The sequence below is a fragment of the Oryctolagus cuniculus genome, chromosome 14, assembly GCF_964237555.1.
Source record: "Oryctolagus cuniculus chromosome 14, mOryCun1.1, whole genome shotgun sequence".
NCBI lineage: Eukaryota > Metazoa > Chordata > Mammalia > Lagomorpha > Leporidae > Oryctolagus > Oryctolagus cuniculus.
Genome location: NC_091445.1, coordinates 63,988,295 through 64,010,199, shown reverse-complemented (window position 1 = coordinate 64,010,199; position 21,905 = coordinate 63,988,295). Strand labels below are relative to the sequence as shown.

At 45.0% G+C, this 21,905-nt stretch overlaps 1 pseudogene; it reads right to left on the bottom strand.

Annotated features, from left to right (window-relative positions):
- Nucleotides 1–9,245: 9,245 nt before the first annotated feature.
- LOC127492800 (large ribosomal subunit protein eL28 pseudogene) lies at nt 9,246–9,536 on the bottom strand (annotated as a pseudogene).
- Nucleotides 9,537–21,905: the final 12,369 nt, after the last annotated feature.

The window sequence follows — 21,905 nt, the reverse complement described above, 5'->3', positions numbered from 1 at the left end:
TTTTTTAATCTGGCTAGGTCTCCTAAGTTACAAATTTTGCTAAAAATCTAACACAGGCAGGATAATTGGTAATGATTCTTAGCGTTAGAAGAATCGTTTTGAGTCCCGGGAATTAAATCATAATGTTGGTATGTCATATGTCAGGGATAATTTTCAAATGGAGGCTTTTAATTGCATTTTTTTTGACAGGCAGAGTGGACAGTGAGAGAGAGAGACAGAGAGAAAAGTCTTCCTTTTGCCATTGGTTCACCCTCCAATGGCCGCCGCGGCCAGTGCACCGCACTGATCTGAAGGCAGGAGCCAGGTACTTATCCTGGTCTCCCATGTGGTGCAGGGCCCAAGTACTTGGGCCATCCTCCACTGCACTCCCTGGCCACAGCAGAGAGCTGACCTGGAAGAGGGGCAACCGGGACAGAATCTGGCGCCCCGACCAGGACTAGAACCCGGTGTGCCGGCGCCGCAAGGCGGAGGATTAGCCTATTGAGCCACGGTGCTGGCCTTAATTGCATTTTTAAAAGCTGTCCCACAATTACACAAGAAGGGGATGATAAGAGGACATTTGACAAAGGAAGTGAAAATCTGGTTACCTTCTACTTCCACTCAACTCTTACCCTGCTACTACTAGTAGCCTGAGACTCTGGCTTTCCTCTGGCATCATTGATTGTGTTCCTATCAATAGATTTGGAGTAGCCATTAGGGAAGTGTTAGGCTGCAAGTAACAGAAACTCCCATCAGAAGCCCCAATTCAGTGGTTGCTGGCAACGCTTATAATCCAGAATGGTGTAATAGACCTTGCTTGCCTTTCTGCTGTGCCATCCTTCTGCCTCATGTTCCAGTATGTTTGCTTGCAATTCAGACATCACATCTGTTTTGAAAGCAAGGAAAGAGGAATCCATTTCTCCTTTTAACCTCTGCTTTTAACCCGAAATCAGGAAATCCAATGCTTGTACTGGAACCTCCAGGCAAACATCTGTTCATGTCTCAGTGGCTGGAAAGTGGATTTTTAGCCAGACAAGTGTGTAGTGAGGAAAAGAGAAGAGGATGTTGGGAGACATGACTAATAGCAATGCTGCACTTGGCTTAGTTGCTTCATACAATCCAGGCTACAAGTGGGAAGGATGATGGGGGTTGACTAATCTGGATGATTGCTCATGGTCTCTGAATGGGGAGTAGATGAATATGAGAAGATTTCATAGTTTACTTCTAGCAGATTCCAAGTCCATAATAACTTAGCTAGAAAGAAAACTCACTGACAACGTTTTGCTATTCACGTCTATTTTGAAATCCTGTTAATTTGAATAAGGAGCTGAACTAGATGCTTTCCTAGATGAATCAAGGAGATGAGCGTCCAGGCAACCATTGACTGTGACTCATCTGTGACTGCATGGCTGTGTGTCCCCACACTTTAGAAACATCCATGGCCTTGATGATGTCTGGGGTGGCATACAAGGTTCTCACTGGCTTGGAAAGAGATCTGAAATCCCATCCTCTTCCATGGCAGAAGCTACCACTGACCCTAATGGGAAGCACATGGAGCTCACTGCATGTTGAGAGCTCTCCTACACTCAAATTCTGTTTCTTAAGAAAAGGGCTTGATAAAGTAACCTCCAAACATGACCCTGGCTAAGTCAGTAGCCTTGCTTATTCTGGCCATGCTCCTGATGCAGTCCAGGATTCTGGGAAGATTTACTTTAATTACAACCTCTTTTGCCCTCTCTCTCTCACTCTGACATTCATGATTTCTTACATAACATGCACAGATACCGAAGCTGAAATTTTCATTCTTGATATAATCAAACGGACATAATTTGCGCTTGGCTCCTTTTCTTTTAGAAGATCTGGTTGAATTAGTACATGGATCTGTTTTTCTAAGGCACATGTTGTGGTCTGAGTAAAGTTTTTACGTTTCTGTGGCCAAGATAATGAAAAGCTTAGGGTGTCTCCTATGCAATATCCTATGAGGAATATTCCTTTTAAAGGTGTTTGTTTCTTATTTCATGAAAAATAAGTATTATTATAAGGAGTGTTTGAGGTTTACTAGAGAATGCTATAAGTATGGATGGTGCAGTGGTTACCACAATGAAGCTAATTAGCATGCCTATCATTTCAGTTACTTTGAGTATGGATGGCAAGAGCAGCTGACACTTACTTATTTAACAAAATTCCTGATTTCATGCAGTTTTGGTAACTACAGTTCTCATGTTGTGTAGTAGCTCTCCATACTTGTTCAATCTCCCATTTCCTCCACTTCTCTCTCATGGTAGCCACTGTTCTATTCTGTATCTCTGTATATTTGACCTTTTTCAAGATTCCACATGCAAATGAGATCATGCAATATTTTTCTTCCTCTGTCTGGCTTATTTCACTTAACATAATGTCTTCCAGGTCTACCCATGTTTCGTAAATGGTAGGATCTCCTTTTAAAATTTTAAAAATTTATTTATTTTTGAAAGGGAGGCAGAGAAGAGAGACAGACAGAGGAATAGAGACAGGGCACCCTCCTATCAGCTGCTTCACTCCAAACACCTACAAGAGTGGGGCTGGGCCAGGCCAAAGCCAGGAGCCTGGAATTCAATTGGGTCTCCATGTGGGTAGTGGGGACCCAAACCATTGAGCTCTCACTTGCTGCCTCACCAGGTGCACATTATCAGGAAGAGGGGATCAGGTGCAAAGCTGAGATACAAACCCAGGCGTTCTGATAGGCGATGTGGGCATCCAAAGCAGCACCTTTAACCACTAGGCCAAATACCCACTGTAGCATCTCCTTTTGCCAGGCTCAATTATATATACATTTATAGGGTATACACACACGGGGCCTTATGTATAAAAATATAGATTACCATGGGGCTGGTGCTGTGGTGTAGTGGGCTAAGCCTCTGCCTTCGGCACCAGCATCCCATATGGGTGCTGGTTCTAGTCCTGGCTACTCCTCTTCCAGTCCAACTCTCTGCTATAGCCTGGGACAGCAGTAGAAGATTGCCCAAGTCCTTGGGCCCCTGCACTCATGTGGGAGACCTGGAAGAAGTTTCTGGCTCCTGGCTTTAGATCAGCCCAGCTCTGGCAATTGCAGCCATTTGGGGAGTGATCTAGCAGATGGAAGACCCTTCTCTCTGTCTCTCACTCTCTCTTTCTGTAACTCTACCTCTCAAGTAAGTAAATAAAATCATACACACACACACACACACACACACATTTCCAGGGCTGGCATTGTGCACAGTGGGTTAAAGCCCTGGCCTGCAGTGCCAGCATCCCAAATGGGCACTGGTTCAAATCCTGGCTGCTTCACATCCAATCTAGTTCTCTGCTATGGTCTGGGAAATCAGTGGAGGATGACTCAAGTTCTTGGGCCCCTGTAAACCACATGGGAGATCTGGAAGAAGCTCCTGGCTCCTGGCTTCAGATCAGCCCAGCTCTGGCTGTTGTAGCCATTTGGGGAGTGAACCAGTGGATGTAGGACCTCTCTCTCTCTCTCTCTCTCTCTCTCTCTCTCTCTCTTCACCTCTCTGTAACTCTGTCTTTCAAATAATAAATAAATAAATCTTTTTTATACATATACACATTACCTAATTTCATTTTCCATGAACTTTTGGAAGAACCCTGTATACATACGTATTTATATACATACACCCATGTATCTTGTATTTTCTTTATCTGTTCATCCAGCAAGGGACACTTAGATATTTCCCTCTCTTGGCTACTGTAAGTCCTGCCGCAATGAATACAGCGGTGCAGATATCTTTACGAGCTGGTGATTTCATCCCCTTTGGCCATTTACCCAGAAAAGGGTCATATGGTACGTTCTGTTTTGAATCTCTTCAGGAACTTCCACGCTGCTCTCCGCAATGACTGTACTCACCCCCATTCCTACCAGCAGAGTCCTTGGGTTCTCCTCTCTCCACACCCTCACTAGCATTTGTTATCTTCCGGGAGGTTTTTTTGATGGTTGTTTCTTTTTTGATAATAACCATCCTGATGGAGGAGGTGATAATGTCAGAGTGGTTTTAGTTTGCATCTCTCCGCGGTTCATGATATTAAACACCTTCTCACATACCTGTTGGCTAGATTTGTCTTCTTTGGAGAAACTGCTGTCAATCTTTTGCCCATGTTTAAACTGGATTATTTGTTTTTCCACTGTTGAGCCATAAGTGTTCTTTATAGATTTTTAATATTAACCCCTTATCAGACAAGTTGTTTGCAAATGCTTTTTCCAGTCCAGAGATTATTTTTTTTATTTTGTTATTCACTCATTTTGCCATACAGAACTGTTTTAATGTGGTGTAGTTCCACTTATTTATTTTTTTATTTTGTAGCCTGAGCTTTTGGTATGGGAGTTTTCTTCCTAATATACAATAATAAGTTCTCATGACAATAAGTTCATTTCCAAAACAGGCCTGCATGGAGCTTGCATTTGAAAGTCAAAATTCAAATTAATTAGCATAATATATATTAGTACTAGAAATAGTCCATGTGTATGAATTATGAAAATATCAGACACTAGAACACAAGGTCAAAAAAGTATTTTAAATTATACTCTATTACTGACCACAAAAATTATTACTCATAATTTTTGCCTTTACTTAAATAGCAGTTCAGTGTAATGAGCATTAATTGAGCACTTTACGTACGTGCAAGACCCTCTGCTCTGCAAGGAGAGTGGAAAGACACATGGCAATGCCTGCTCTTAAAGGACTCTTACTTCACGAAGAAGAAACAGATGCAAATAAACACAGATGCTCCTGAACTTACACCCCGAGAACCCACTGTAAGCTAAAAGTATACAGAGGAAGACACATTTCATGCCCCTCACCTGAGCTGGCTGCCAGGGCCCAGCATCTGGGAAGAGCATGGTACTGCATATTGGTGGCCCAGGGAAAAGGTCCAATTTCAAAATCAGAGTACAGTTCCTATTGGATGTGTAGCAGTTTTGCACAATTATAAAGTAGAAAAATCCTAAGTCGAATCATCAAAGCCGGGAAATGTCTGTGATTACAAGGTGACGGGATCAAATAAAAACAACGATCACCAGTTATACAGGGACACAACGTCAATCTGCCGGGGGATGGTGACAAGGGAATTCAGAAGGAAAATGATGCCTGAGCAGAAGCTTTTTCAGTAGGAGGGGGTGCTGAGGATGTGGCAGGGGGCACTCTGTGCACAGGGAAACCAAGTCAAGGGAGCAGCAAAGGCACAGGTGAGGAGTCACAGGAACCAAACTAAGACAGTGCCAGCGAGGAGCAAGGAGCCGAGGGGAAACAAATCTGCAATGCTTTGGAAGTGAAACTGAACACCATGCAAATTGACTTAGCGTCTTCCGAAAAGGTTCTCAAAAATGAGAGTTACTGATGGTTCACCAGGCTGGTGATGCCGGGCCTGCCTTTTAATAGATCACTGGACTTGAAGCAAAGCTATAACAAGCACTGTGGGCATCATCTGTTTTCATCTGAACATTATATAGACATTAAATGCCCAAAGCTACAGACACACATATTATCTTCCAAGTTATGGACTCTCGGTCCATTACAACAGATTAAGAGCAAACTAAGAAAATGACGTAAGTATTGGATGGGCATGGAGGAAATAAAGCAAACTTTCTTACTGGTTGTCCCATCTCTTTCCTGTCTAAATAAGGGAGTAACTTGGGGACGCCCATTGCTAGCAGAAAAGCCTTCCCAGCGCTGCCTGAGAAGTGAACAGGTAATAAATGGCCTGTTGACGTGTCCTGAGACGCGGGGAACCAGGCACCAAGAAACAGTCCTTGTTCGCGACTGGGGGGGTTGGTGAGAGAACGCAGAAGCCTCATACTCCAGTGCAGTGAGCACTTTATTAGTAGGGCCAGGGTCCCGAGAGAAGGAAGCGAACTCTGCCTGCTGGCAACAGGGCATCTTCTAAGGGAGCGATAACAAAGCGTCGAAGGTGTTGAGGAACGGAAGGAGGCTCAGGTGACGGCATCTGGGAACTATGGGACCTGATGTTATTGTCCCTAATCACTTACTCTTCCTTCCAGCTTTGTACCACTGAAGGTCGGGCTTGGCCTCCGTGTGACTTGCTGAGGCCAGTAAGATGTTCATAGAAGTGTTCTGTGCTGCTTCTGAGCGAAACCTTTAAGACGCATTGTGACGTTCCAGTATTGCTCTTTCCCCTCTGCCCCACAACAAAGCCATTTCCCGAAGGGGGTTGCTCGTTCAGCCATGCTCCCAACGTAAAGAAGACTCTTGGAGGAAGTCTGAATCCAACATGCAGCCAGTGTGTAATGGAAGCTGGAAACATAAGAGAAGCATGGGTGCATGAGTTGGAACATGGAGGGGGGAGGGGCGGGCTGCAGAAATGGAGCATCCAGAGCTACTTAAGAGACTGAATAAGTGGTGAAAGCATGAATGGAAACAGAATACAACAATAGGTTTCGGGAGGGGAACGAAGAGTGTTGTTTGGGATGCACTCATTTTGAGGCAGATGGGAAGCACCAGGTGGAGAAGACCTATTGGCAATAAAAATCTGGTGCTGAAATCCGGGAGCAATGCGGGTTGGAGACAGATCCAAATGGACCAGAGGCCAGAGACTGGGTTAATCCATCCTGGCGGAGGTAGAGAGTAAGTTGAGAGGAGTATCAAGGGCAAAGATTGGAAGAACCCCACTGTTTAAGGAGTGGATCTCAGAGGAGAAGCTGGGGAAGGCTCACAGAGAGGCAGTCCCAAAGGAGAGAAAGGGATCAGAGAAGAAAGGAGGGGTCTCCAAAGAGATGGCCAGCGCCGCTGACTTTGAGCTGTGAGAATCAGGAGGTGAGCGTGGCCGGCTCTGTTTGCTCTTGCTCCAGTCACCGTGACTTTGAGGAATAAGAACCTCCACTCACCCGGCAGCATAAACATGGTACTTTATCAGCGTCCATGGGGAGGAGGTGCAAGAACACGTTTGGGTGGAGACAAAGAAAAAAATAGAAACTCAGCATCCCGAGTGATGACTCCCAGAGACCTGAGGATTTCTCTGCTTACGGGGGACTGCAGAGCTGCTTATGAGCTTTGAAAATGACAGGTGCCCATAAATGGGAAAAAATGTGCATTGCTTCCATTTACAGGAATTGCCTAATTCCAAACATGGTAATGAGAAGGATTTAAAAGTGAAATCTGTTCTGGAACACTCCCCTACCTGGCAGAACCGGCTTTTTAGATTCACCTCTTCTGTGCTCTCTATTAACGCTATTAAATTTCAACCGACTGTAACGAGAGTTAGAGTAATGCTAAAGATATTTGCATAGATTTCTCCAGGTTTTTTGATGATCTAATTGAATAGCAGGATTTTTTTTTTTTGCATATATACAAAGAGCTTGAAGCTACACTGAATTTATTATGCAATATTCTACCAGGAACATCCCACATTCATGCTTATAGTAGAAAGAAACACTGTTTTTTGTCTGTAACACAAATGACTTCCTTGGCTAGTACACCTCAACTCGTTGGGCTGTGGTGAGATAGTGTTTGCAGTGTTCCATGGAAACAAAGTTTGAAAATGTCGGGCTAAGTGATGTGAATTTTTTTCCCATTGCAGGATTTCTAAGAGCCTTTGATATTCAGGTTTACTGTGTGTAGCTCTAGAGATGGGTATAGCAGTTCGTAAATTTATATGGCCATAGATAGCCCCTCTTTTGTTCTCAAGAACACTTGACCTAGCTTATCAAATGTCCCATATGGCAGAGTGTATTTCTGTTCAAAATATTTGCTACTCTTCTCTGTCATTTTTTTTTCTGTAGAAGAATGATTCCTCCCAATTCCACTGAACACAGGAGTAGTCTTGTGACCTGTGTTAGCCAATGTGATGTGGCTATAGGTAACATGTGGCACTTCTGGCAGATACCTTAAGAGCCAGCTGGGATGCAGCTGACCTGTTCTTTTAACCTTCTCTTCCAAGACCAGCCACGTCTCCGAGTGTTTGTTCTGACATCCCAGAGTTCAAGAGCATCCCATGGTGGAAATGGAAATGCCTAAGAAAAATACCTTTGAAGTCATCTTCCATTAATGCAAGCACAACTTAACCTAGGCTGAGTCACACATCCCACCTCCAAACATTTCTGATTACTTGAACCTTAACCAATTTTTACAGCTGCACTCACTCTGGTTTAATCTTTTAAATGATGAAGTGTTCTTAGAATTCTTCTTTGGATTAAGACAATAACTTGAGTGTGAATCAAAAAATGTGTATGAAACATGACTTAAAACAATGACATTTAGGGTCCAGTGTTATCATGTAGCAGGTAAAGCCACCTGTTCTAATGCCAGCAACCCTTATGGACACCAGTTTGTGTCCCAGCTGTTCTGTTTCTGATCCATATTTCCTCTAATGGCCTGGGAAGAGCAGTGGCCCAAGAGTCTGAGCACCTGCCACCCATGTGGGAGACCCAGATGAAGCTCCTGGCTCCTGGTTTCCTCCTAGCCCAGCCCTTTGCGGCCATCTGGGTAGTGAATCAGTGGATGAAAGATTTACTTCTCTCTCTCTTTCTTTCTTTCTCTCTTTCTTTCTTTCATTCTTTCATTCTTTTGTTCTCTCTCTCACTCCTTCCCTCCCTCCCTCCCTTCCTTTCTCCATCTCTCTGTCTTTCCCCTCCTCCTTCTCTGTAACTCTGATTTTCAAATAAATCTTCTTTTAAAAAGATAATGACATTTAAACACTTATATACCTAGAAGTTATCCAAAATGTCAAAAATGGATATTCATTGGCATAATTCCCAGAGATTCTGGATCAATGGGAGTGCCAGGGGCTCAGGGAATCTGAATTTTAAGCCAGATACTTTAAGCCACTAGAGATATTACCAAGGCAGGCAGTTTGTCTGCCTTACCTCAGGAATGTTGCTGTAAAGCTGATCATTTGATTATTTTATGACAACATGCATTTCAGTAAATGCCACTTCCATTTAAGAAGACACCCTGGAGAGTCCTCTTTTGAGTTACTGGGGGCATATATGAAATCGGTTTCATTACATTTTGGTTTATATTATATTTAGTGCAAAAATGTTTTATGTGCAAAATGGCACTTTCATGCTTGAATGCCCATCTTATCCAAAAACCCTGGCTCTCAATGACTTTTCAAAAAAAAAAATCAGCCTGCTTTAAGATTAAGTTCTGTTGTCAATGAAGATCAAGGGCTTTTCAGTTGCAAGTGACAGAAACCTAATTCAAACTGCCTTTTTTTTTTTTTTTTTTTTTTTTTTTTTTTTTTTTTTTGACAAGTCTGACTGTTTATTGCTGGGGGCAGGAGGCTCAGGGGCTCTTGGTGGGGCGGGTGCGCTTCCTCTTCACCGTCACGGGCTTCTGGACGCACTGGATGGCGCTGGCTCAGCGGATAGCAGCCATGCGCAGACCGGGGCAGTACTTGTTCTTGTGAATCATGTGCCGGATGCTGCTGAGGGTGGCCACGGGCGTTCTTCTTGATGGTGGTCCGCACGTACGAGGTGGCTGGCTTGCGCTGACCGTGCTGTACGTCTGCTTGTTCCTCTTGACCAGGAAGCTGGAGCAGTTGCGCACGACCATCCACTGCAGGTGCGCGGACATGGCGGCGGCTCCTTAAGCAAAACAAATGTATTGTTCATAGAACTAGAATGTCCATGGTTCTTGAGAGAATGAAATAAGCTTTCCTGGTTGAGTGGACAAGACGTGTTAGCACTGAGACTTGATCCACCTGTGGAGTGGGCGGATGCAATGGTTATCTAGGCAGGACAAGAATATCTCTTGGGAGGAAGACCAGGGCAGACAAGGCACTATCTGGATGCTTTGGGGACAGGTGGAAGGGAAAACTAAGCAGGTGATTTGTACAGGGAAGTTGGCTGGTGTCATCCATGGAAGTTCTGACAGTCAGCTAGTGAATGTCTAGGGGTGGAGTAGGGAACAAAGAAGTAGAGAGAGTAAGAAATCCAAGCTTCACCTATAACTGACTCCAGGTACCCAGTAGACAGTTTCAAGTACCTGTTTCCTTCCATCTCCCAGCTCTGCTCTCCTCCACGTTCACTTCATTCTTGGGAGCACTCTCCCATGATCTACAACCTGGGTCCCGCTGGTTTGGCTTGAGTTAGGGACAATCTACCCAATCAGTGAGGCCAGAGATGCTCTGTTTCATCACTGCTGGGCCATGTGCCCATCCCTGGAGACCCAGATGAGGTTTCAGCCACGTGAATCACAAAGGTTTCCGAAAGGAAAATTGGGGCACTGGGGCCAGCAGAGGAGGTTAGCAGGGAAAAGTCCATAATGTGTGCCCACTCCAGACTTGTCACTTGTGTCTGGATCAGCGATCTCCCAGGGAAGGAAGTTCACACACTGGATTTTCTTTTTCCCAAAGGGGATTTTCTCTCAAGTGCAAAACAATCAATTTTATTCCAAAATGTTTGAGGCAAACAATCTCTGTTCTTTTTGGAGGAAATATCAGGGAGAAACTCAGTGTTATAGATTGTAGTTAGGTCTAACTGCCATCCTAGGAACCTGTGTTTTGTACCTCAAGGTTACCTGTTAATAAGTTTCCTAAATATGTTGACCCTACATACCTGGTAATCTTGATTTAAGTTCACAATGGTTTGCTTTGCATGAAAGCCAGCTATTCTGCAGATACATAAAGGTTAAGGAGAAAAATGCTAGCAATGTTCTGTCCTTTTAAGTCAATTACTAAAGGTCAAAATCAGAGCCGTTGCTACCAAAGAGTTCTCAAAATATCACAGACAAAGGCAGTTCAGTCTTTATTATTATTTCTATGCACTCACTCATGATCTTTAACCAACATGTTCCATATCAAATCCCTTCACAGAAGAAGATTTTTGGATTTTGCTCTATTTAGAGCTCATATTTTCACTTATTTATTATCATGGAAAAATTGTATGGCAAAGAAATAAAGTTGTTTTTCCATTGACCTACTCTTTTTACCTAGAGAAAGCTGCTTCTGTCTGCTACTCCTGGTAAAATTAGGCCCCCATGCTACCATTTTTTTATTTGCTTGTATGCTGCCCTAGTACGGTGCCTTGCACACAATAAGCATTCAATAAATATTCATTAATTAATGGCCCAGCAGAGGAGTCACCTGTTTTGCATTATGCCACCATTCTCTGAGGCACTGTGGAGTCATTCTGCAGACAGCCTGGAGCTCTGCCGAGGTCGAGGTATTTGGGTATTTTACCAGGGACTTGGGAAATTCCAAAAATGAGATTTTTCTAAAAGTGGTTTTAAGACCCAAAAAAAAGCCAAAACATAACAGTTACTTTCATTTGTTAATGTTCAAAATGCAAAGTGGAGCACAATGAATGGAATGAGGTTTATTTAGGCAGATGACTAAACTCTCTAGTTCCCTGTGGCTGACAGCTTTGGCACTCAGAGTTCAACATCTGACAGTACAAAGAAGGAAATCCAACACATGGGATCTATAAGCACTTGGGTGATCACACAGACCCAGCCATCTCTGCCCTTTCTCCTCTCACAGTTTGTCCTCTGCAGGGCTGATACGGTAAGAGTGCATTTATCATCCTCAGACCACAGTAGAAAACATTGCAGAGCCAGCCAGGAAACCAGCTCGCCGGCCACCCACTCCCCAGCCTACTGGCTATCACGGAGGTGATAAATGACTGCCATCCTGCCTAACGTTCAGGGACTGAAAAGTTCAAGGGCATGGAAGGCTTATCTGTGTCAGCCTCTTCCTTTGGTAGCTTGTAGAAAAGCTGTCAGGATGAGAAGAGAGAAGAGGGAGAAGAATGGCTTGGCTGGATACCCCAGCCAGATGTCCAGAAACTAAAGCATAATGGTCTTTTCAGCTGGTGTCCTTGAATACCTTGAGCTATTAATGAAATTCTTATAACCTTGAATATTTGTTTATGTCCTCAGTGTCCATTCAAATCAGATTCACTGACAGCTTGATAAATGACCTTCAGTTTTATCTCAGACAAGTGCACCACAGTTCAATCGATGGCTTTGCTTATGTGAGCACTTTGGGGTTCTGTCCATGGATCTATTTTTTTTTTCACTTATTTATTTAGTTTGTTTGAAAGACAGTAAGAGAGAGAGAGACAGAGAGAGACAGAGACAGAGACAGACTGCTGGTTCATTTCCCAAATACCCACAAGAGTTGGGGCTGGGCCAGGCTAAGCCAGAAGCCAGGAACTCAATTTGTGTGTACCATAAGGGTGGCAGGGGCCCAACTACTTAAGCCATCACCTGCTGCCTCCCAGGGTGTGCATCACCAGGAAGTTGGAATCGGGAGCAGAGCAAAGCCAGGACTCAAATACAGCCTGTTTAATATGGGACGTGGCATCTCGGTGTCTTAATCACTGCACCAAGTACCCATCTCCCTAGGTCTATTTCTATTAACAATTGAGTCTCAGAAGCCTGCTTTACTAAGTTTTAGAAATTTGTACTTTGGATGTATCTGGATTTTGCCTTCACTCCCTCCACACAACAGACATAAAGGAAAACCCGTGGTAGAAATAGTATGTCCTTAGTTACTTGATCCTTCCTTATCAGGGACAACTGACTACTGTATCCAGATAAGGTTTTGCTGACACTATTATGATACTTGCCAAAGAAACTGTCTATTGTCGTGTTAACGCATTAAAATTGATGACCAACCCAGACTCCAAACCTTCTTTCCCTGCAGTCTCTAGCGGCATGTTGACTCTTGGCATTCACAGTTGTTTGCTTGTCGAACAGTGTCATGTTTCTATGACTCCGAGTGCTGGCTCCAGTTACAGTCAAGTGGAAGCAAGAACACTCAGGCAAGCCTTTCATGGAAAGACAGGCCTGCCCCAACTTTACATTTCTGGTAGTTGAACAGAGAAAGGGGAAATGTAATCTCTCCCAATTTCTCCAAGGTTTTGACAGAAGGAAGTTGAGTTGGGGATGGTGGGGAGGGTCACATTAGAAGTCAAGGTCAGGCCAGCCTCTGCCTTTCAGGAGGCAGTGGGTTGGGGTGCTGCAGGTAGGAGGGGAGGGGTGAGGACTGCATGCAGGCCCAAGTGGAGGCAGGCCAGGTAGCAGAGGATCACAGTACCTGGAGAGTCTGGGAGTAGGGAGGTGGCAATCAGACAGGTGATTGCGTTAGACTAGATAAGGCACCAGCAGGTGAGCATGACCTTGGAGTGGTGGGAAGGAGCAGTGCAGTCATAATCAAGGGCACTAGTCAATCGAAGTCATGACGTCATCTGGGGTTTTGACCCTAATCTTGTGTGTGGGCGGTGGGGCAAGGGCAGCAGGAGATAATACAGAGAACAGTGAGATGGAAGCACAGTGATGAAATCCTGAATCAATCCAGTTCCTGCTGTGGTTTGGTCACAGAGGAGTGGAGAAAAGACAACTAACACTCACTGACTGCTTCTTGTGCCTGTCAGACGCTGAGCTGGATTATAGAATTTGCTCATCCATTGGTTCAAAACATGTTCATGGAGCGCTGTGTGCAGGCACTGTTCTAGGCACTGGGAAAGAGCAGGGAAGAAAACAAAGTCCCTGTGCCCTTGGACCATTCATTCTCGAAAGGAGATTCAAGTCATGGACCTGATGCTGGATTGGAAGCTACTAAGTGTGCTCGAGAGAAAATGCAGCACAGCAGAGGGATAAGGAGTGTCATAGGACTCACTAAGAAGGTACCAACTGGGCCAGTGTCGGAAGGAGGTAGACATCTGGAAGAACTTCCACAGGCAGAGGCAACAGCAGGAATAGTGTTGTGAGGTGGGAGCAGGTTGGGTGTGTTCTAAGAACTACAAACAGGCTGGCATGCTGGATCCTATTGAGAGAGGGAGGGCAGAGTCGAAGGACATGTGAGAGGGAGCATACTAGGATGGAGGTGAGGCATCATCTAAGCCTCTTCATGGCAGTGCTCTCTGCTGCCTTGGCGACATTTGGCAAAGTCTGGAGACACTTTTGCTTGTCCCAGTCGGGGGACAGTGGTGCTAATGGCTTCTTATGGATAAAGACCAAGGATACTGCCAAATATCCTACGATGTACAGAACAATCCCACTTCACCAAATGCTATCCAGCTGCAGGTGTCAGAAGTGCCAAGATCAAGAAACCCTATTTTAGACCATCATAAAAGCTTTGGTTCTTCTCTGAAGGAAATTGGAAAGCATGATCAGGCTTTAAGAAAAGAAATTATCCAACTGTAATATTTACTTCTATGACTTTTGGAAGAGAAAAAGGGAGACAGTGATGCAGGAATCTTTCATCCACTGGTTCACTTCCCAAATGCACACGTCATCTAGAGCTAGGCAGTGCCAAAGCCAGGAGCCTGGAGCTCAGTTCGGGTCTCTCACACATGGCTGGCAGGAGTCAAGTACTTGAGCCGTCATCTGTTGCCTCCCAGGGTGCACATTATCAGGAAGCTCAGATCAGAGACAGAGGAGCCAGGACTTGAACTGGTCACTCCATCTGATAGAGGATGCAGATGCCAAAGAGTTGACCTAACTGCTCTGCCACACATGTGTCCCCAAGTAAACAGGATTATTTTGGATGCTATGGTGACTGTGGAGTACAGGGGAAGAAGGTGGAAGCACAGTGAACAGTTAGAAAATTGTTGCAGCAGTAAACAAGGGATGATGGGTCTTTGATGTTCACAATTTCAGATTTGGTTCTGTTAGCCCTACAGTAGAGATGAAAAAAAAAATGGAGGCTCAGAGAAGAACTCAGCCAGGTCCCATGGCTGATGAAACCACGGCTTTGACATGTGGAGCCAGGTGTGTGATTTCAACGCTGGATTCTTCCCATAGCATTATCATGGCCTCCCCCTACCCCCACCCCATCACCTTCATTTATACCTTCCTTCTCCATCAAAGTGCAAGCAATACCTCTTTTCATCTTAAAAAAGAGCAGGTGTGATATGCTTGTTTCCCCAAAGTATCATTCTGAGTATTTAAGCCACATGGACCTGAGTCTAGGTTATCCAAACCCACCTTTTAAATTTCTCCTAAGGACAGGATTGGCCTCAGAACCTGGAACAAGGATGAGTATATACATGGGGTCACTGGATCCTGCTGAGATTATAGATGTAAGAAGGAGGGAGCCCGGCACACGTTTGGGATCATTAGACTCCCGGGCATGTTGCTATGGCTTAGATATGATTCAGGCACCCCCGCCCCCACCCCGAGAGTTCATGGGCTGCAATTTGATCTCCATTGTGAGGTATGAAGAGGCCAAAAGCTTAATCCAACCATGATTCTTAGTGGGTGGACCTTAGGAGGTGATTAGATAAGTTCCTTGGGGTGCAGCCCCTATGATTGGCAGCTTTATAAGAGAAGAGAGACCAGAAAACACACACATGCACACACACACACACACACACACGCACACACACGTGAACACTTCCAAGCTCTTGCTATATGACGTGACATGCCCTTAGACCTGGTACTTCCAGAACTATGAGTCAAAATGAACCTGTTTTCTTTATAAAGTAGCCTGCTCAGGAATTCCATTGAATAACAAGAAATAGACATAAAGACACATGTGTTTGATAATTTGTGCCTCCAACCACTGCACACTTGGTTGGCTGTGCATTGACTGAGCCCAGTCACTGATAGATTCCTGAGGATCCACGGCAGGCCGCCCCACGCTCCTTACATTTGTCACAATTTAGGCTTGAAACAAATCAGAATGGCTCTTGCTGTGCACAGGAAGCTCCCTTCTGGGCAGAGCGTGGGTGGCCAACATCAGAAGGTGGTATTGGATTTCAGACTGGCCTTTGTACATTGAAGTAGTCAGAAGCAAACCTACAAAGCTGGCTTGCATAACCGTTTTTAAACTTCTTTTAAAGATTTATTTTATTTATTTGAAAGAGTTACAGAGAGAGGTAGAGACAGAGAGAGAGAGAAAGGTCTGCTGGTTCACTCCCCAAGTAGCCTCAATGGCTGGAGCTGAGCTGATCCGATCCAAAGCCAGGAGCCAGGAGCTTACTCTGGGTCTCCCATGTGGGCTGCATAACCTTTATTTAGGTATAATATATATACACAAAAGTTTACATATCGTAAATGTGAGTGTTGATAAATTTTCACAAGCTAAATACCAGTGAGTAATCAGCACCTGGATCAAGAAACAGAACACTCTCCGTGCCCAGAGGTCCCCACACACCCTCCCAATCAGGCACAGCCCTGACTTTTTTTTTTTTTTAATCTTTTTATTTATTTATTTTTTTGACAGGCAGAGTTAGACAGTGAGAGAGAGACAGAGCGAAAGAACCTTCTGTTGGTTCACACCCCTAATGACCGCTATGGCTGGCATGCTGTGGCCAGCGCGCTGCGCTGATCTGAAGCCAGGAGCCAGGTGCTTCCTCCTGGTCTCCCATGCGGGTACAGGGCCCAAGCACTTGGGCCATCCTCCACTGCCTTCCCGGGCCAAAACAGAGAGCTGAACTGGAATAGGAGCAACCGGGACAGAATCTGGTGCCCCAACCGGGACTAGAACCCTTGGGTGCCGGTGCCACAGGCGGAGGATTAGCCAAGTGAGCTGCAGCGCCGGCATGAAACATTTTTTTTTTATCTTTTGTTTAATGAATATAAATTTCCAAAGTACGACTCATGTGTTACCATGGCTTCCCCCCCCATACCGTCCCTCCCACCCACAACCCTCCCCTTTTCCACTCCCTCTCCCCTTCCATTCACATCAAGATTCATTTTCGATTATCTTAATATACAGAAGATCAGCTTAGTATACCTTAAGTAAGTATTTCAACAGTTTGCTCCCACACAGAAACATAAAGTGAAAAATAATAGATGATTTTTTTTAAATGATGATGAAATCAGATCAGACCTATTGTCATGTTTTTTTTTTTTACAGAAGATCAGTTTAGTGTACATTAAGTAAAGATTTCAATCGTTTGCACCCCCATAGAAACACAAAGTGAAATATACTGTTTGAGTACTCGTTATAGCATTAAGCCTCAGTGTACAGCACGTTAAGGACAGAGATCCTACATGAGGAGCAAGTGCACAGTGACTCCTGTTGTTGACTTTACAAATTGACACTCCTGTTTATGGCATCAGTAATCTCCCTATGCACCAGTTATGAGTTTCCAAGGCTATGGAAGCCCCTTGAGTTCTCCGACTCTTATCTTGTTTAGACACGGTCATAGTCAAAGTGGAGGTTCTCGCCTCCCTTCAGAGAAAGGCACCTCCCTCTTTGAAGACCTGTTCTTTCCACTGGGATCTCACTCACAGAGATCTTTTTGCCAGAGTGTCTTGGCTTTCCATGCCTGAAATACTCTCATGGGCTTTTCAGCCAGATCCGAGTGCCTTTAGGGCTGATTCTGAGGCCAGAGTGCTATTTAGGACATCCGCCATTCTATGAGTCTGCTGAGTATCTCACTTCCCATGTTGGATCACTCTCCCCTTTATTTATTCTATCGGTTGGTGTTAGCAGATACTAGACTTGTTTATGTGCTCCCTTTGACTCTTAGTCCTTTCATTATGATCAATTGTGAACTGAAATTGATCACTTGGAATAGTGAGATGGCATTGGCACATGCCACCTTGATGGGATTGAATTGGAATCCCCTGGTATGTTTCCAACTCTACCAATTGGGGCAAGTCAGCCCGAGCATGCCCCAAATTATACATCTCTTCCCTCTCTTATTCCCACTCTTATGTTTAACAGGGATCACATTTCAGTTAATTTTCAACACTTAAGAATAACTGTGTGATAATTACAGAATTAAACCAGTCATATTAAGTAGAACAGACAAAAAAAATACTAAAAGGGATAATGTATTAAGTTGTCCATTAGCAGTCAGGGCTATGCTGATCAAGTCACCATTTCTCATAGTGTCCATTTCACTTCAGGAGGTTTCCTTTTTGGTGTTCAGTCAGTTGTCACCGATCAGGGAGAACATATGGTATTTGTCCCTTTGGGACTGGCTTACTTCACTCAGCATGATGTGTTCCAGATTCCTCCATTTTGTTGCAAATGACTGGATTTCGTTGTTTCTTACTGTGGTATAGTACTCTAAAGAATACATATCCCATAATTTCTTTATCCAGTCTACCATTGATGGGCATTTAGGTTGGTTCCAGGTCTTGGCTATTGTGAATTGTGCTGCAATAAACATTAGGGTGCAGACCGCTTTTTTGTTTATCAATTTAAACTCCTTTGCAGCCCTGACTTTTAATACCGTAAACTAGCTCTGCCACCGACTGACCTACATAGAGCATGCTTGACTTCCCCCCAAGTCCAAGCTTGTGAGATTCCTCCATTGTATTGTTGTACGAAGATGTAGACCTTTTATTCTCTGTTATATGTCAGTTTTTGAATACAAAACATTTGATCTGTTTTGCTTGGACAGGCATTTGGGTAGTTTCCAGTTTGAGGTTATTGTGAGCAGTGTTGCTATGACAATTCCAGTGTGCCTTTTGGTGAACACATGTGTAGTTGGTCCTCTCTATCTGTGGGTTCTCTATCCTCAGATGCAGCCAGCCACTGATCAAAAATATTCATAAGGCTGGCGCTGTGGCTCACTTGGCTAATCCTCCGCCTGTGGCACCGGCACCCCGGGTTCTAGTCCCGGTTGCTCCTCTTCCAGTCCAACTCTCTGCTGTGGCCCGGGAAGACAGTGGAGGGTGGCCCAAGTGATTGGGCCCCACACCCGCATGGGAGACCAAGAGGAAGCACCTGGCTCCTGGCTTCAGATCGGCACAGCATGCCGGCTGCAGCTCACTGGCCATAGCAGCCATTTGGGGGTGAACCAACGGAAAAGGAAGACCTTTCTGTCTCTCTCTCTCACTGTCAAACTCTGCCTGTCAAAAAAAGAAGTATTCAGAAAAACATTGAGTCTGTACTAAACATGTACAGACTCCTTTCCTTATCACTGTTTGCTAAACAGCTATTTCTTTACCATTTGCATTGTATTAGAAATCATACGTGGGCTGGCACCGTGGCTCAATAGGCTAATCCTCCACCTGCAGCGCCGGCACACCGGGTTCTAGTCCTGGTCGGGGCGCCGGATTCTGTCCCAGTTGCCCTTCTTCCAGGCCAGCTCTCTGCCGTGGCCCGGGAGTGCAGTGGAGGATGGCCCAAGTGCTTGGGCCCTGCACCCCATGGGAGACCGGGAGAAGCACCTGGCTCCTGCCTTCAGATCAGCGCGGTGCACCGGCCCCAGCGCGCCAGCCGTGGCGGCCATTGGAGGGTGAACCAACAGCAAAAGGAAGACCTTTCTCTCTGTCTCTCTCACTGTCCACTCTGCCTGTCAAAAAGAAAAAAAAAAAAAAGAAATCATACGCAATCCAGAGAGGACGTAAGGCATATAGGAAATGTGCATAGTTTATATGCAAACACAGTATCCAGACAGGGCCCTGGATCCAATCTTCACAGATACCAAGGGACTATTGTATACATTTCTGTTGGGCACAGAAAGTGGAATTGTAGGGAAGAAAAGATTTTTTGTTTTTGACTGGCAGAGTGGACAGTGAGAGAGAAAGAGAGAGAAAGGTCTTCTTTTACCATTGGTTCACCCTCCAATGGCTGCTGCAGCCGGCGCACCACGCTGATCCGATGGCAGGAGCCAGGTACTTATCCTGGTCTCCCATGGGGTGCAGGGTCCAAGGACCTGGGCCATCCTCCACTGCACTCCCTGGCCACAGCAGAGAGCTGGACTGGAAGAGGAGCAACCGGGACAGAATCCAGCGCTCCGACTGAGACTAGAACCCAGTGTGCCGGCACCGCAGGCGGAGGATTAGCCTATTGAGCTGCTGCGCCGGCCAAGATGTTTTGATAGGATGAAACACAGCATACTATAGCCAGCAATAAAACAGTGCATAGATATTTGATTGCGAAGGCTTGAATAGGTTCAAGAGCCAAAGAGAAAGTCCACAACTCAGAATAGAAAAGCTGTGAGCGTGAAGAAGCAAGGTGGAGTACCGCTGAGACCAAGGAGAGGATGGTGTGTGACAGCAGTGAGGGGCAGTAAAGAGCACTGGCCAGGAGTCAGAAAGCCTGGGTTTGAAGCTTGCTCTTGTGTGAGTTGACAACTTAAAACCCCGACCTCCCTTCACAGAAAACAGGGGTTGTTGAGATGAAATGCATTAATGCAGAAACTATGGGCTGATAACCTACCCACATGCAGAACACGGCAGAAGTGAACAGAGAAAGGAGAGGTCCTTAACCTCCTCGGTTTTACAAGAAAAGAACACAGCAAACAATCATCTGCTTACAATTAGTATAAGTGCAAGGAAGGCATGGACCCAGTCTCGGGGATCTGGAAGGCTTCTTTGAGGCCAAGTAGACAGGACAGGGCCCGGCCAAAAGTCGGAGGTGAGAAATTCCAGGTTGACGAAACAGCACGAGGGATGTGTGAGAGGGCAGGAGCTTGGCATGTGTGACAAGAAGAGCTGTTGAGGTTGGCTGAAGCGGAAGCTGCGAAGCAGGGAGAGGGGACACTAGATGACAGAGGTGGGCAGTGCCTTGAGTGGTGGCTTCACTTTACTTGCTTTTTAACCATTGTACACTGGGGGTAAGGAGAGGGCCAGGGAATGGAGTGGGAATGGTGACAGAATTAGGTAAGTATGCACATAGGTTAATTTGTGAATTTTCATTTTAGTGTTCACCCATGCACTCACTGGCATTTTATAGAAAGAGGGGCTACCAAGTGAATTTGGTGATGTCTGAAATTGTTTTGGGTGCCCATAATATTGAATGGATGTTGTCAATAATAGAAACATACAAGCTAGCACAACTTGCAAAATGTTATATTGTGCTTATTTAATTCCTTTTTGCTATGATATTGTTAGTTTTTTTTTTGTTTTTTTTTTGTTGTTGTTGTTGTTGTTTTTTTTTTTTTTTTTTTTTTTTTTTTGACAGGCAGAGTGGACAGTGAGAGAGAGAGAGACAGAGAGAAAGGTCTTCCTTTGCCGTTGGTTCACCCTCCAATGGCCGCCGCGGCCAGCGCACCGCGCTGATCCGATGACAGGAGCCAGGTACTTATCCTGGTCTCCCATGGGGTACAGGGCCCAAGTACTTGGGCCATCCTCCACTGCACTCCCTGGCCACAGCAGAGAGCTGGCCTGGAAGAGGGGCAACTGGGACAGAATCCGGCGCCCCGACCGGGACTAGAACCCGGTGTGCCGACGCCGCAAGGCGGAGGATTAGCCTAGTGAGCCGCGGCGCCGGCCTTATGATATTGTTAGTTTTTAAGTCAATTTCCATTCTAGGGACAGTAGCTGATATCTGTTGAGTGGTATGCCTCAAATTCTATTCTAAGCAATTTATAGCAGGTGTAGTGTCTCATTGAATCCTTGTAGCAACGAACTGGGGAAGTAGGGTTTATTATTATCCCCATTTCACTAGTGAGGAAATAGATATAGAAAAACATACGTATCAGCTAGCCCAAGATCAGCCAGTCTTGCTAGTCTTACAGACCAGGTAAGTATGTTAGACTACATCTTAGTGCAGACAGAAGGGGTATAGGAGGTGATTGCAATGGTTTCAGTGAGAGATCACTGTGTCTTGGGCCACTGTGATTATAACTAAAGAGGGAGATTTTAAGTGAAAGTCCTCACAAAAAGCCTGGCACACCCAATTCAGTCTAGCAGGCTGTTTCATTGCCTGGGAACTCCTGCCCAAAGCTTGGTGCTGAGAAGGATGCTGAACCCTCAGACCCGAGTGGAAGGAACGCAACCACAAATTAGAGACATCTGCCATTAACAATAGATAATAGGCGTAGATACAGATAATAACTATCGATAAATAGGTGTAGCACTTACATTGAGGGCTATTTCTAGTAATGATTTGCAAGTAGAGACAAGATTTTTATATAGATTATTTTGAGTCATTTACCCTATAATAATTTATAAAAAGATATAGTCACCTTACACTATAGCAGGATAAAAGACAGGCACAGGGGCCGGTGCTGTGGTATACTGGATAAAGCCACAGCGTGTGGCACTGGCATCCCATATGGATGCTGGTTCGAGTCCTAGCTGCTC